This window comes from Myodes glareolus, chromosome X (assembly GCF_982192425.1).
Source record: "Myodes glareolus chromosome X, mMyoGla1.1, whole genome shotgun sequence".
In the NCBI taxonomy this organism is placed as follows: Eukaryota; Metazoa; Chordata; class Mammalia; order Rodentia; family Cricetidae; genus Myodes; species Myodes glareolus.
The window spans coordinates 71,863,721-71,878,398 of record NC_142053.1 but is presented as its reverse complement, the minus strand read 5'-3'; the positions used below and the strand labels follow the sequence as shown (position 1 = coordinate 71,878,398).

Below are 14,678 nucleotides of genomic sequence, written 5' to 3'. Positions count from 1 at the left end.
ATTGAAAGACCATGAAACAAGAGGGAGCGAGAAGGAGAAGTGAAAGGGAGGGAGAGAGCAAGACAGATGGATGGGAAGGAAAGAATAAGGAAAGAAAAAGAGATTGAAAAAAGAAGAAGAAAAGAGACAGAAAAGGGAAGGAATGTGTGGTGGTTTCAATAGGTACGCCCCCACACACAAAGACTCATGGTTGGATACTTAGCCCATAGAAAATGGCACTATTAGGAGGTATAGACTTGTTGTAGTAGGTGTGATCTTGTTGGAGAAGGTGTGTCACTGTGGAGGAAAACTTTGAGGTTTCATGCATGCATAAATCATGCCCAGAAATCTATACGTCTGGTGTCTGAATATCAAGATATAGAACTCTCAGTTCCTTCTTCAGCTCCATGTCTGTTCGCAGGCTGCCCTGTTCCACCAAGATGATACTGGACTAAAGCTCTGAAATTGTAAGCCAGCCACAGTTAAATATTTTACTTACAAAAGTTGCCATGGTCATGGTGTCTCTTCACAGCAATAGAAACAGAAGGAAAAAGAGAAATGAAGAAAGGAGAAAGGAAAGAAGGAAATAGGAGAAAATAAAACAGAAAGAAAAAAGAGTTATAAAAATATGGCACATCCAAAGCAGCATTGTACTGCTAGCTTCCCAAATAGGTTCAACTCCACAGGAACAACAAATGTAAGACATCTTCTAGAAAATGGGTAGAGGGATCTGAAATTGAAATATTTCTAACACCCGTAATCTTCCTTCCCTGTCATTACCCTGAGAATCAGACTGACCATGATACTATGTGGAAGTGGCAAGAGCTCTACAGGGGCTACCCCAGTCCACCTGAGTCTATCGGGAAAAAGAAGTGTCCCTGCAAATCATGGACACTAATCCAGAGGAGGAGTAAGGGACCCTACAAGTGAGAAATCTGCAATGTGCTTTCCCTCCAGTTGTAATATGGCCTCGCCTAGCAAGGAATACATGAAATTTTGGGAAAGCCATGGCAAAATGTGGAAAATGGCACAGCACAAAGATATGAACAATATACCCCAAGCTACACCAGACTGAGGAGGTAGCAGCGGAAGTATTGGAAAGGAATCTGAAGTCAAGCATTCTCAATACCCCTACCTAATTGCCTTTCATACCTCTAACCCACATAGCTTTTGAAGTATGATTAATAAAATCTCAGAGAGAGAAATTGGGGTTGAACTTGAAGGTCAGAAAAGCAAAACAGCCAGTCACTGAGTCTTACCTTGCCCTCAGGTCAAAATGGCGATCCTGCCTCCAGGAATCTCAGAATGAAACTGTCTGTGAGCTGTCTCCTCCCATCTTATATTTCTCTCTAGGGCTGGAATCAAAGGTGTGCACCACTGGAATTAAAGGCATGCACTGCCCGGTTTCTATGGCAAATTAGTGTGGCTACTGAGATTAAAGGTGTGTGTTACCACTGCCTTGTCTGTAAGGATGACCAGTGGAGCTATTTTACTCTCTGATCTTCAGGCAAGATTTATTTATTAATTTACAAATGAAATTGCCACTACCATTTCTTTATTCTTACTCTACTCCTTATTCCCTTCTTTATTCCTTCCTCATTTCATAAGTTAAATAGTGATACTCTTAATCCTTAAAGGAAAATATAACAAAAGCAATATAAACTACATTTATGCTAACTATTTCTAAAATTCAAAGGGGACATAAGTTAAGTGAACAGTCTCTTCTCCTGTGACTAATGCTGGAACTGCTGTCACATCAGTATATTTGTTACTATGTTTGGCTTTCTTACTGAACAAAAACTCAAGTGAAGAACATCCCACATAAAAGAAAAAGACTAAAACAGTGGGCAAATGAGGAAAACTACAAAGCAGAGGGATGACACAGACCAACAGATATGTGAAATACAACAAAGAAAAGAAGAAAAGCAAATGACAACATTCAACTATGATACCCACACTTTTGACATGAGAAAGCAAGAATGGTGTGATAGATAACTGAATGCTAGGATCAATATTTGAATCATATTTTTTTACAAAAGGACCAGTAAGTGTCTTGGTTGGTTTTCCTGTTACTGTGATAAAAAAAACCCAGGCAAAAGCAATATAAAGGAGAAAATGTTTATTCTGGCTTACAGTTTGAAGGTAAAACTCACCAAATTTGGGAAATCGAAGAAGCAGGGGCTGGAGGCATCTGGATAAATTTCATTCACAGTCAAGAAGAGAGTAATAAGTGTTTATGCCCATCTCACTTACTCCTTTTATACTGTTCAGGCTCCTTGCCCAGGAATTTGTGTCACTTACAGTGACTAGGTCTTCCCACTTCAATTAACCTAATAAAGATCATCTCACCCACAGGTGGGTCCAGAGAGCTGCCTCCCAGCTGATTATAGATTTCATCAAGTTGAAAACTGATATTAGATATCACACACAGTTCTATCTCCAGGCAGCCTGACACCCAAACCTACCGCTTTAGAAACCCTGAGCTGCACACATCTAGTTTTCTGTGACACAAAATGCCTGCCTTGTGTGAGCTACAGTGGTGGTTTTCCATTGTTCTGTCTCCAGTGCTATGTTCCTAACTTACACAATAACGTCATGTATTAACAGCTCTTAGCCTTATCTATTTGGATGAACAGTGCTTTCACATACTTCTAACTCTATATAGGCTGCATACACATTGCTCACTTACTCTCTTCCTCCTAAAAAACATCACAAATTTATTATCTTCTACAGTATGTAGCAAAAATATTACAAACCATTAATGCTTTTTCTGATTTGGGTTCCAAAGTTATTTAATCCCAATCTCCAGTGACCAGTTCACCAGTGACCAGTCCACCGGGAGCCTCTAGTTTTCCTCTTTGCACCCCACTGTCTTAACCTGGGACAAAGACTTGGAGACTTGATCCGGAAAGGCCTCCATCATCTGTGTTTAATACACTCATTATCATATACCAGATGACTTCCTGCCTGGGGCTCTCAGGAAGATGACAGCAAGTCAGAGGCAAGAGGACTTGGGAATAACAGAGACAAACTGTCCTTGCGATCGAAAGCCTTCGTGCTTCATAAACCCATTGGTCACAACTATGAGCAAATACTAAAATACATTGTAAACTCAATTCTGGACTTGATAACCAGATGGAATAAGTAAATTGCAATGAGCAGAAGCATGAAACAAACAAACATTCAGAACAGAAATTATCTTAAACTAAACCTCAAATGGCATTTAATGGCTGCCCTGGGAAGGGTACTGTTTTCCTCAGTGATGTAGCGTCTGGTAAGGTGTTCTTGCTTCAGGAAATAATCCCCTACTCTTATGTGGCAAGACACTCTAAAATGAGTGAGTCACACAAAGAAGGCACAAGAGTAGGGGCTTGGGAGAGGAAAGGCTTTAGAGGGAGAAGGAAGGGGACAAGAGACAGGAGTATTGGGTGAAAATGATAGACAGTCATTAGAAAAATGCATGAAACTGCCAGATTATAATTTTTGAGGCAGAGTTTCTCTGTGTAGCTCTGATTGTCCTGGAACTCATTCTGTGGTCCAGGCTGGACTCGACCTCAGAGATCTGCTTGCTTCTGCCCTGAGTGCTGGGACTAAAGATATCTGCTGCCCATCTCAATTTTTGAATGAATCTTATGAAAAAAAGTAATGATAAAATCACAACTAATTGAGTAGAGTAAAATCAATTTAGGATAAAATAATGACCGTGGGGAGACAAAAATAATAGCAACATCTGGGTGGTGGTGGCACATGCCTTTAATCCCAGCACTCAGGAGGCAGAGGCAGGTGGATCTCTGAGTTCGAGGCCAGTCTGGTCTACAAGAGCTAGTTCCAGAACAGGCGCCAAAGCTACAGAGAAGCCCTGTCTTGAAAAAACAAATAACAATAACAACAAGCACTACTGTAGTAATTAGTGTGTTGTTAGCACTTTACACACTAAGAACAACAAAGTCAGCAATCTATACACAGATTCATCCTAGATGAGGTCAGTTTTCTGGTACAACAGGAAAGAATATGAAACTAAGTAGGGTTTTTTTTTTTTAATGGAATAGGATGACAGGGCACAAAATGCATATAAATTACATAGAAATATGTTTCATTAGCAATAAAACTAGAAATAAATAAAACACTGAGAGTACAATATATAGAAAACAGATGAAGTGTAGCCATGTCCAGTACATTGCAAGCAATAACTGTACGGTTTTTTTAGTTCCTTTCATCAAATAAAAAAAAATTGTGTATTTTTGTTCCAAAAAAAAAAGAATATAATCTTCCTTCACTGTACTGCAGAGATTGTTCAGTGGTTAACAACACTTGTTACTCTTGCAGAGGAGCCATTTCAGTTCCCAGCACACACTTAGTGGTTCACAACCATTTGTAAATCCATTTCCAGGGATTTCAATACTTACTTCTGGCCTTCACAGGCATGCAAATGTACACATGCATGCAAATAAAATAAAAGGAATTTATAATAAGTTTTAAATCATAACCTTATACCCCCTATCTCCATGTTCTTCTTGGGTTCACCCCATATTCATCTCCCAATACAGAATACAATCCAGTTTGGCTTAAAAGTCCAAAATTGACATCTCATCTCATCTGAAATACAAAACAATCTTGTAACTGTAAGCTTCTATGAAATAAAAATGAATATTATAATCCTCCAATATACAATTACACAAAGTATACAAACAACAAGAAAACTCATTGTGACAAACATCAAATCCCACCATGTCACAGCAAGTATCTGGAGCTTATGATGAAATTGGATGGGTTAGAAAGAGTTTAAGCAATCCCACCCATCTAGATCTGCTACCTGCACAAAAGAAGCCACTCTTTTTTCTTTTTCTTTTTTTTTTTTACTTTTATCTGCATTTATTTCATGTTCAATGTAAATTTTCTGTGCCAGAAGTTTTTGTTTCTTCAGTTTCTTCTGGGATATTTTTTTCTTCTGTGCAACCTCCTCTTCTGGCTTTGGAACAATCTGTTCCTTTTCAGTGAGAATCATCTCAATGTAGCAGGGGGAGCTCATGTATGGGTTAATCCGGCCATGAGCTCTGTAAATTCGTCGGCGCATCTTAGGTGCTTTGTTCACCTGGATGTGCTCAATGACCAGAGAGTCTACATCTAAACCCTTCAGTTCAGCCTTGCTCTCTGCATTTTTAAGCATGTGCAGCAAAAATTCCGCACTCTTTTTTGGCCACCGACCCTGTGTCCAGCCCCACTGTTTGGCCTGGGCGCATCTACTGACTCCATCATTATACCGTCGGAATGGCACACACTGCTTCTTCAAAGTGACATCTTTCAGATACTTGGTGGCTTTTCGGATATGCATACCCTTGATGGCCTGGGCCGTTTCATGGGGTGACCCGTGAGGATGGTTTACTACTTTCTTGATCCGGAAAACCCTACAAAATCATGCAAATCGAGAGGATCAAACCTTCGGGTTCACTTTAAGAAGCCACTCTTTTAGACTGGTTTCACTCCATCCCCCAGATTTCCTCAGCAGACATCCATCTCATGGTCCTGTAAACTACAATATTTTGGGGTCTCTATTGCATCTTAGGATTCACCTTCATAGCATCACACAATGGCTTCTCAGAGACTGCTTGGAGGAATTTCAACACGGTCACACATTGCCGAGCGTTATTTGTGCTCTGAAACTGTGGAGCAGGACTCCAAGTTCCCTTCAATCTTTTGTCTCCCAATTCCTGCAAAAATCAAAACCATGTAGATGTTGCACAGTTCTGCTGCCCATGTGACATGTAAGCTAGCCTCCTTGGCTCACAGGTTCTATGTGATGATCCTGGGAAACCATTCCTTATGCAGTTGCCCTTGAGGAGCAAGGAACCCCTTCAGTTTAAGCTTTCTTCCTTTAAATGAATTTACATATTCATAATATTGAATCTCTGATGGTTGGGATTTTGTCTTCAGGACCTTTCCTGTCATCTCAGTTTATCATAGAAGGTTTTTATTTGATGGTGCTTGTCTCTTTAGCAGTAAAAGTTGCTTTCTTGCACCAGCTAGAAGGTCTCATGGCTTAAAATTTCTTCTGCCATGTTCAGCCCAAATCTGCGGAAACCCCACTTTCCGATACAGGGCGCGCTTCCTGTACCGGCCATGAGTCTGAATCAGTATCCTAAGAGTTGAACAGACACACACACACACACACACACACACACAGAGAGAGAGAGAGAGAGAGAGAGAGAGAGAGAGAGATCGGATCATTTGCCCAAGGGGTAAATTTCAATCTTTATTCAGCACACGTAGGCTTATATACTTGGAGGCAAGAGAATGAGAGCCCCCCTCCCACTGGGAGTGAGATGAGGGGTGTTGACCACTTGGTGCCAGCAGCCTGAGCCTCCATGCAGGGGGTATCGAGCTGGGAACCCTGACAGACAGATGGGAGGAGATTTAGGGCGCCTGTGAGGACCTTCTTAGCAGATGAAATTATCATAGCAATGACAGAAACAAGGCTTTGAACTAATTCCCTCCAGTTGCCAGAATGAGCAGGGGAAGCTAAGCTGGTTAGCGTAAACAATTCTTGCATCCTGTGTTTAGGCCTCAAGGAACAGGGAAGGCAGGGCCCTACACTGCCAAACAAATCTATTCATTATATTAAAACTGAACTTCTTAGGATGAGTGTAGACAGTAACCAGATACTTGCTCAAATTATCACATGAATGAATCTTATGCTAATTTTGGTAGAATCCTTATTCTCTTCTAAACCCTTGCGAGCAGGGTCTCCAATAGTCATACTTCTCTCTGTATTCTTGTCTCCCTTTACAATGGTTCATTAAGCTTTTCTAATATCATTCCAAGGGCTTTTCAAACCCAGTTTTGTTCCCTTCCACGTTGCTCCAACAAACTAGTTCAAAAGGGTTACAGACCACAGCTATGTTAGCAATGGCCCCATTCCTGGTGCCTATAGTCTGTCTTGGTGTTAGTGTGATAAAAGTACCCTGACAAAGGCATCTTATTAGAGGTAAAGTTTGTTTGGGCTCACAGGTAAAGGTCACTGTCTGCTGTGATGGGGAAGTTGTATCAACAGGAACTTGACATAACTGGTCACATTGTTTATATAATCAAGGAATAGAAAGTGAGGAATGTGTATGCTCAGATCACATCATCACTTTTAAACAGTCCAAAAACCTGTCCTAGGAAATGGGGTCATCAACAGTTGATGGTCTTCCACTTCAATTAACGCAGTGAAGATAGTCACCCACAGCCATGCCCAGAGATTAACTTTTCAGATGATTCTAGATTTTATCAATTGTACAACTGATAATAACCAAAACAAGAGCCAAACAGGGGACCCAAATTAACATATAATAAAGTTAATTTAAAATCTAGACGTGAAAATTTATGAAATCAATTCAAGACATACAAGAAAGTTAACAGTAGATAGACAAAAGAATCAGTTACTTGGAGAAAAAAGATAAGATGTGGGAGGGGAGGACTCAGTGAAGAAACTGAAATGCTGAAAAAGAATCAAATATAAATTCACAAGAATGAATGAATCTATCAAATTGTTAATAGTAATAGCTGTACTAGTCAAGGTTCTCTAGAGGAACATGACTAATAGGATGAATGTGTATGTATGTATGTATGTATGTACATATGTATGTGTGTGCATTTATGTATAAAGGGGATTTATTAAAGTAGTTTACAGGCTGTGATCCAACTAGTCCAACATGGCTGTCTCCCAATGAAAAGTCCAAGAATCTAGTATGTGTTCAGTCTACATTGCTGGGTGTCTCAGGTGGTCTTCAATATATATGGGAATCCAGAAGAAGTAGACTCTAATGCCAGAGAAGGAATGAACTTGCCAGCAAGAGTGAGGGCAAGCAGGCAAAGAGTGTTTTCTTCTTTCATGACTTTTCTATAGGCTGCCTGCAGAAGGTATAGCACAGATTGAATGTGGGTCTTCCCACTTTAAAAGATCTGGATTAAAGTTGGGTTACCCACTTCAAATGATTTAGTTAGGAAAAATCCCTCACTGTTGTACCCATCCACTTGGATTTTAGTTATTCCCAGATATAGTCAAATCGACAACCAAAATAACCATCACAACAGCAAAACCACCATCAAGAGATAAGATTAGAGAAGAATAATGAATTTTAATGATGAAAGATAAGATCAAGACAATAATAAATATACACACATATGGAGAAAAAACAATTGACTGTGACCAAAACTTCCAAAAAGTCTGACATATGTTCTAGAGACTAATCCTAAGAATCCATAGGCTAGAAGCATCTGACATGAAGTCAACAGTTTTAGACAACCTAGACCATAAACTATATCTGAGAATTTCACAAACAATTATCTAGGTACATTAAACATCTTAAACCCCCAAATAGTCATTATCAGAGAAGAAACTCCCTACTAAATATCATAGTCAAGATGTCAAAAGTACAATGTAAAGACATAAAACTTAAAGCTACAAGTGAAAAGTAGCAACTCATGAGGCAGAAACACATGGAATGATATATTTCAAGCCCTGAACATAAATAATTGTCAACTATCAAAGTTATCTATTAAAATTGATGAATAAATAAGAACATTTAAATACTGACATAAGTTAAGATAATTCATGATCCACAAACACAGAAATTAATAAATCTCATGAGAGCAATAGATGAATGGAAGAGAACCAGGAAAAAATTGATCATGTGCAGAACAGCAAATTAGCAAACAGTCAATGCTACCAGGAAAGGATGGAAAAAAACTTCCAATAAACCAAACAACTAGAACAGTCAAAAAAGCATTTATAATAACAAACTCTTCTCAACAATAATTTTGAATTCAAATGCCCTTAATTCACCAACTAAATGGATTACAAAATAAATTTGGACTAACTGTTCTCTCAAAAAACAAAACTCACAGAAACATGAAAACTGAAAATCTATGGTTGAAAATCAGTCTAACAAATGTAGTAACTATTCTGATATCTGATAATATAGACTTCAACCCCAAAGGTTATAATTACCATAAATGTTTAGGCACTGAGGCTCAGAGGCTCCCATTTCATTAAAATATCAATAGACATAAACACCATATAGGTTCTGAAATAATACTAGTGAGAGATTTCCAAATCCAGCTGTCACACCTAGATTGATCTTCCAAACCAAAAACCGGCAAAGAACCTGCTGAGATAAATAGCGCATAGATGGACTAGGTTTGATAGATATCTACATTCTTTTTCATAAAATGTCTTATTTTGTTGTATGTAATTCCTTATTTGTATCAGTTATTTCTTTAGATTTGATCTGCTTTTAAAAGTTTTATGTAGATGAGTCTGTGCTCACACAGAAATTTAGGATTCCCTCTTTTCTGTAATAATCCCTATAAGGTATTCACTATAAACGTAAATATTTCCTTATGAATATTCATACTCATTTTAAAAACTCTTATAGTTTAAAAATAGCTCTAATTATTTTAAAGTTTTTGTTAGGAACACTATATTAGACTTATGTCTAAGTATTTTAACAGTATTTTATCAAATACATAAAGACTTTCATACAATATATTTTAATCATATTCAGCCTCCCAACTTCCCCCATGATCACCTTCCCCACACTACTATCTACTTATACACAACATTGAGATTCTTGTGTTTTTAAATCTTCACCAAAAATCACAATCTCACTTTCAGCAAATATACATATATACATACATACATACATACATATAAAAATACAGGTTTATTTTATCATTTTGAATGAAAAAAATGAAGTTATTTGAGAAAGAGATTGGTTTGGATAGGACCTCATTGATATCTATGGAAATATTTCTGTATTTTCCTTATGTTGAAAATAAATTTTTATACAATATATCCTGATTATGTTTCCCCCCTCTCTCTACTCTCAGTTCCTCCCCACCTCGCCTCCCTTCCAGATCTACCCTCTTTCTGTCTCTCATTACAAAACAAACAGGTATCTAAGGGATAATAATAAAATAAAATAGGATAAAACATAAATAAACACATTATAATATGACAAAACAAACAAAAAGAAGAAAAAGCACAAAAAACAGATATAGGGGCAGAGAACCACTTGTTCACACACTCAGGAATCGCATAAAAACACAATCAAAGGCATAACATGTGTAGATAGATAGATCGATAGATCGATAGATCGATCGATAGATAGATAGATAGATATGCACACATGGAAGCTGTAGAGTTAAAAAAAAGTGTTCTTTTCTCCATTGAGTCCAGTTTGTTTCACCCAGGGAGTCTCGTTCTCTCTCAGAAACTATCAAATGTCAATAGTTCCTCAGTTAATGATGAGATTTCTTGCTCACCTTATACCCTCTATGTCTGTCTGGAGTTTGGGCAGATTTTGTGCATGCTGTCACAATTTTAGTGAATTCTTATATATAACTGTTTTTTTACTATTTGGGAAACACAGTAAATTTGATGTTATCCACCATTTCTGGCTCTTACAATATTTTTTCTCCTTTCTCAAAGATTACTGAGTCTTGGAAGGAGGGTCAAAACCCATTTATGCCTGAGCATGCCAGTCTGTTATTCTCTGGACATTGACCAGTTTAGAATCTTTGTGTTAATTTCCATTGCATGCAAGGAGAAGCTTCTCTAATGAAGACTGATATACTGATCTATGGGTTTAGAATTAAGTCACTAGAGAAGACACCAGCATAAGAAAGAATGAATTTTAGCAGCAGTGCATAGAAACATTTCTAAGATCATATGTGTGTGTGCATATTATATGTACACATATAAATATAATATATAACTTATAGGCTGCAAAGAAAGCCATAACAAATGCAAAAAAGAATAAAATAGTCCCATCCCTCTCATGAAACCATAACAGAATCAAAATTCAAATAAAAAGCAAGATTAACCTCAGAAATTACAAAATACTAGGGAACAAAACAATACACTATAGAAGAAATTAAACGGGGAGTTTAAAACTATTGAATAAAATGAAAATGAGAGCCCAGCCTAACATGACCCCAGGCACTACTGAGACAGTCCTAAAAAGAAATTTTAGAATTATAAGTGCTCATATTTAAAAAGAATTAAAGAGAGCTCAAGATCTCAAATAAATGACATAGTGATGCAGCTCAAGAGAGCTCTAGAAAAATAAAGTCAAGCAATTGCAAAGAATGGCAAGGAATAATGAAGATCATGGCAGAAATTAATAAAGACAAAAACAGAGTTGGTTCTTTGGAAAGATCAACAAGATTAGCAAACAAACCCAAAGACATGGAGAAAAGCTCAAATTAATAATATTAGAGATGAGTCGGACAGTGGTGGTGCACACCTCTAATTCCAGTACTTGGGAGGCAGAGGCAGGCAGATCTCTGTGAGTTTGAGGACAGCCTGATCTACAAAAGCTAGTTCCAGGACAGTTAGGGCTGTTACACAGAGAAACCCTGTCTTGAAAAACAAGAATAATTAATTAATTATGAGATGAAAATGGAGTTGTTACAACATAATCTGATGGAAATTCTTGAAAAATACTATAAATTTGTTTCAAAATCAAATTAAGAAGATCATACATCTTTACAAAGTTAATTTCAACCAAGAATGCAAAATACACAAGTCAACAGATGTAACACAACATATTAATGGATTAAAATATAGAAATCATAAGATCATGGTAGAAAAGAGCTATTTGACAAAGTTCAATATGATTTCATGATAAAAGTCCTGAATAAACTAGAAATCTATGAAACATATTTCAACATAAAAGCTGTATATAACAAATCTATAGATAACATAACATGTTTCTACTATAACATGAAAAATTGAGAGCATTTCAACCAAAATCCAGATTGAGACAAAGTGCCTACTCACTCCATTTCAACTCAGTATAGAGCTCAAAGTCTTAGCTACAGAAATTAAAATAAGACAAAGATATAAAGGGGATAATATCGGGAAGGAAGATGTTAAAGTGTCATTATTTACAGAAAACACAATACCATTGAAAAACACAAAGACTTTACAAAATAAAATTTTATATTTGGTAAACACTATTAATAGTGTTACAGGACACACAATCAACATACAAAAATCAGTAGATTTTATACATGCTACAATCAAGCATTGAGAATTAAATTAGGAAAAACATCCCTTTCACAGTGGCATCAAATAAAACTAAAACTAAATGAAAATTGAACTAATTAATAAGGAAAAGACCTCTACAAGAAAATTTTAAGATTCTGAAATGTTTTTGAGAAAGATATTATATGGTAGGAAACATTTTCATATTCCTGGTTTGAAAGAATATTATAGATTCAATGCAATCCCAATCAAAATTCCAGTGATAGTCTCCACAAAACTAAAAAAAAAGTAATCTTAGAATTCATATGGAAATATAAAATACCATACAGAGACAAAGCAATTCTAAGCAGAAAAAGCACAGTGAGAATTATAACATTTCTTATCTTCAAAATACACTACAGAACTACAGTAACAAAGACAGTATGATAATGTCACAAAAACAGATTATGTAGACTGATGCAACATAATAGTGAACACCAAAGTAAAACACACAGCTATGTACATTTAATTATTGACACAGATGTCAAAACATTATTTAAAAAATAGTGTATGGCTTATTCATTGAATGGTGCCAACAAAACTATGCACATAGCTACAAAAGAATTAGATTAAATCTGCCTGAAAAAAACATAGATTCAAAGTAGATCAAAATTCTAATTTAAAATCATAAACACTGAACTATTTATATGAAACATAAGGAAAACACTTGAACCATAGTTATAGGCAACAACTGTCTGACTAAAATCCCAATAGCACAGTAAGTAGACCCAAGAATTGATAGAATTACATGCTGTGAGACAATGGTCAGTACCCTGTCAATTGTATTTTAATAAAACACTGATTAGCCAATGCCAGGCAAGAAGTATAGGCAGGGCAATCAGGCAGGAAGTATAGGCAGGGCGATGGAAACAGGAGAATTCTGGGAAGAGAAAAGATTCAGTCTGCAGTTGTCACCCAGACACAGAAAAAGCAAGATGAGACTGCCTTGATGAAAAAGGTACCAAGTCACGTGGCTAACATAAACAAGAATTATGGGCTAATGTAGTAATAAGGAATGGTGGGCTGCGTTCCCAACTGGCTCCCACATGGCTAGCTTTAGACCCAGAAATAACAACACATAAACTATTCATTTAAACACTGCCTGGCCCATTAGCTTCAGCCTCTTATTAGCTAATTCTCACATCTTGCTTTAACCCATATTTAGTAATCTGTGTAGCATCATGAGGTGGTGGCTTACTGGGAAAGAACCTAACCTGCGTCTGTCTCTGAGAGGAGAGTCATGGCAACTGCCTCACTGCCTTCTTTCTCCCAGTATTCTGTTCTGTTTACTTTGCCTACCCAATTTTCTGCCCTATCAAAGGGCGAAGGCAGTTTCTTTATTAACCAATGAAAGTAACACATAGACAGATGACCCTTCTCCATCAGGCTAATATAGGTTATAAGAGTTAATAAAAAGCCTGAACTAATAAGCCAACCAGTTTACAATTAATGTAGACCTCTGTATTTCTTTGGGACTGAACGACTATGGGACCAGGAGGGACAGAAACCTGTCAACAATTACATAAATTTAAAAAGCTTCTGCACAGCGAAAGAAATTATCAACAGAATAGAGAGACATGGTATAGAAATGGGAGAAAGTATCAGGGTAATTGTAGCTTCATAAAAAGAGTTTGGCAATGATTCTCCTGTTTCTATATTGTGAAATACATTAAGGAGTATAGGTATTAGCTCTTCCTGGAAGTTCTGGTAGAATTCTGCATTGAAACCATCTGATCCTGGGCTTTTTTTGGTAGGGAGATTTTTGATAACAGCTTCTAATTCTTCACGACTGACAGGTCTAATTAGATTGTTCACCTGGTCTTGGTTCAACTTTGGTATATGGTACTTATCTAAAAAAATGTTCATTTCTTTTACATTTTCCAACTTTGTGGCATATAAACTTTCATAGTAAGATCTAATGATTCTCTGAATTTCCTCTGTGTCTGTTGTTATATCCCCCCTTTTCATTTCTGATCTTATTAATTTGCATGTTCACTCTCTGCCATTTGATTAATTTGGATAGGGGTTTGTCAATCTTGTTGATTTTCTCCAAGAACCAGCTTTTTGATTCATTGATTCTTTGGATTGTTTTCTGTGTTTGTATTTTGTTGATTTCAGCCCTCAGTTTGATTATTTCCAGTCTTCTAGACCTCCTGGGTGAATCAGCTTCTATTTTTTCTAGAGCTTTCAAGTGTGCTGTTAAGTCTCCAATGTGTGCTTTCTCCATTTTCTTCAATTGGGCACTTAGTGCTATGAACTTTCTTCTTAGCACTGCTTTCATTGTGTCCCATAGGTGTGAGTATGTTGTGTCTTTATTTTCATTAAATTCAAGGAAGAGTTTAATTTCTTTCTTTATTTCTTCCTTGACCCAGGGGTGATTCAGTAGTTGACTGTTCAACTTCCATGAGTTTGTTGGCTTCCTGGGGGTAGCACTGTAGTTGAATTCTAACTTTAGTCCATGGTGGTCTGACAAGACACAGGTGGTTACTAATATTTTTTTGTATCTGTGGAAGTTTGCTTTGTTATCAAGTATGTGGTCAATTTTCGAGAAGGTTCCATGAGCTGCAGAGAAGAAGGAATGTTCTTTCCTATTTGGGTGGAATGTTCTATAGATGTCTGTTAGGTCCCT

The 14,678-nt window shown here is 37.0% G+C and overlaps 1 pseudogene; it reads right to left on the bottom strand.

Moving 5' to 3' along the window:
- Window positions 1-328: 328 nt before the first annotated feature.
- LOC125389370 (large ribosomal subunit protein uL22 pseudogene) lies at window positions 329-6,098 on the bottom strand (annotated as a pseudogene).
- Window positions 6,099-14,678: the final 8,580 nt, after the last annotated feature.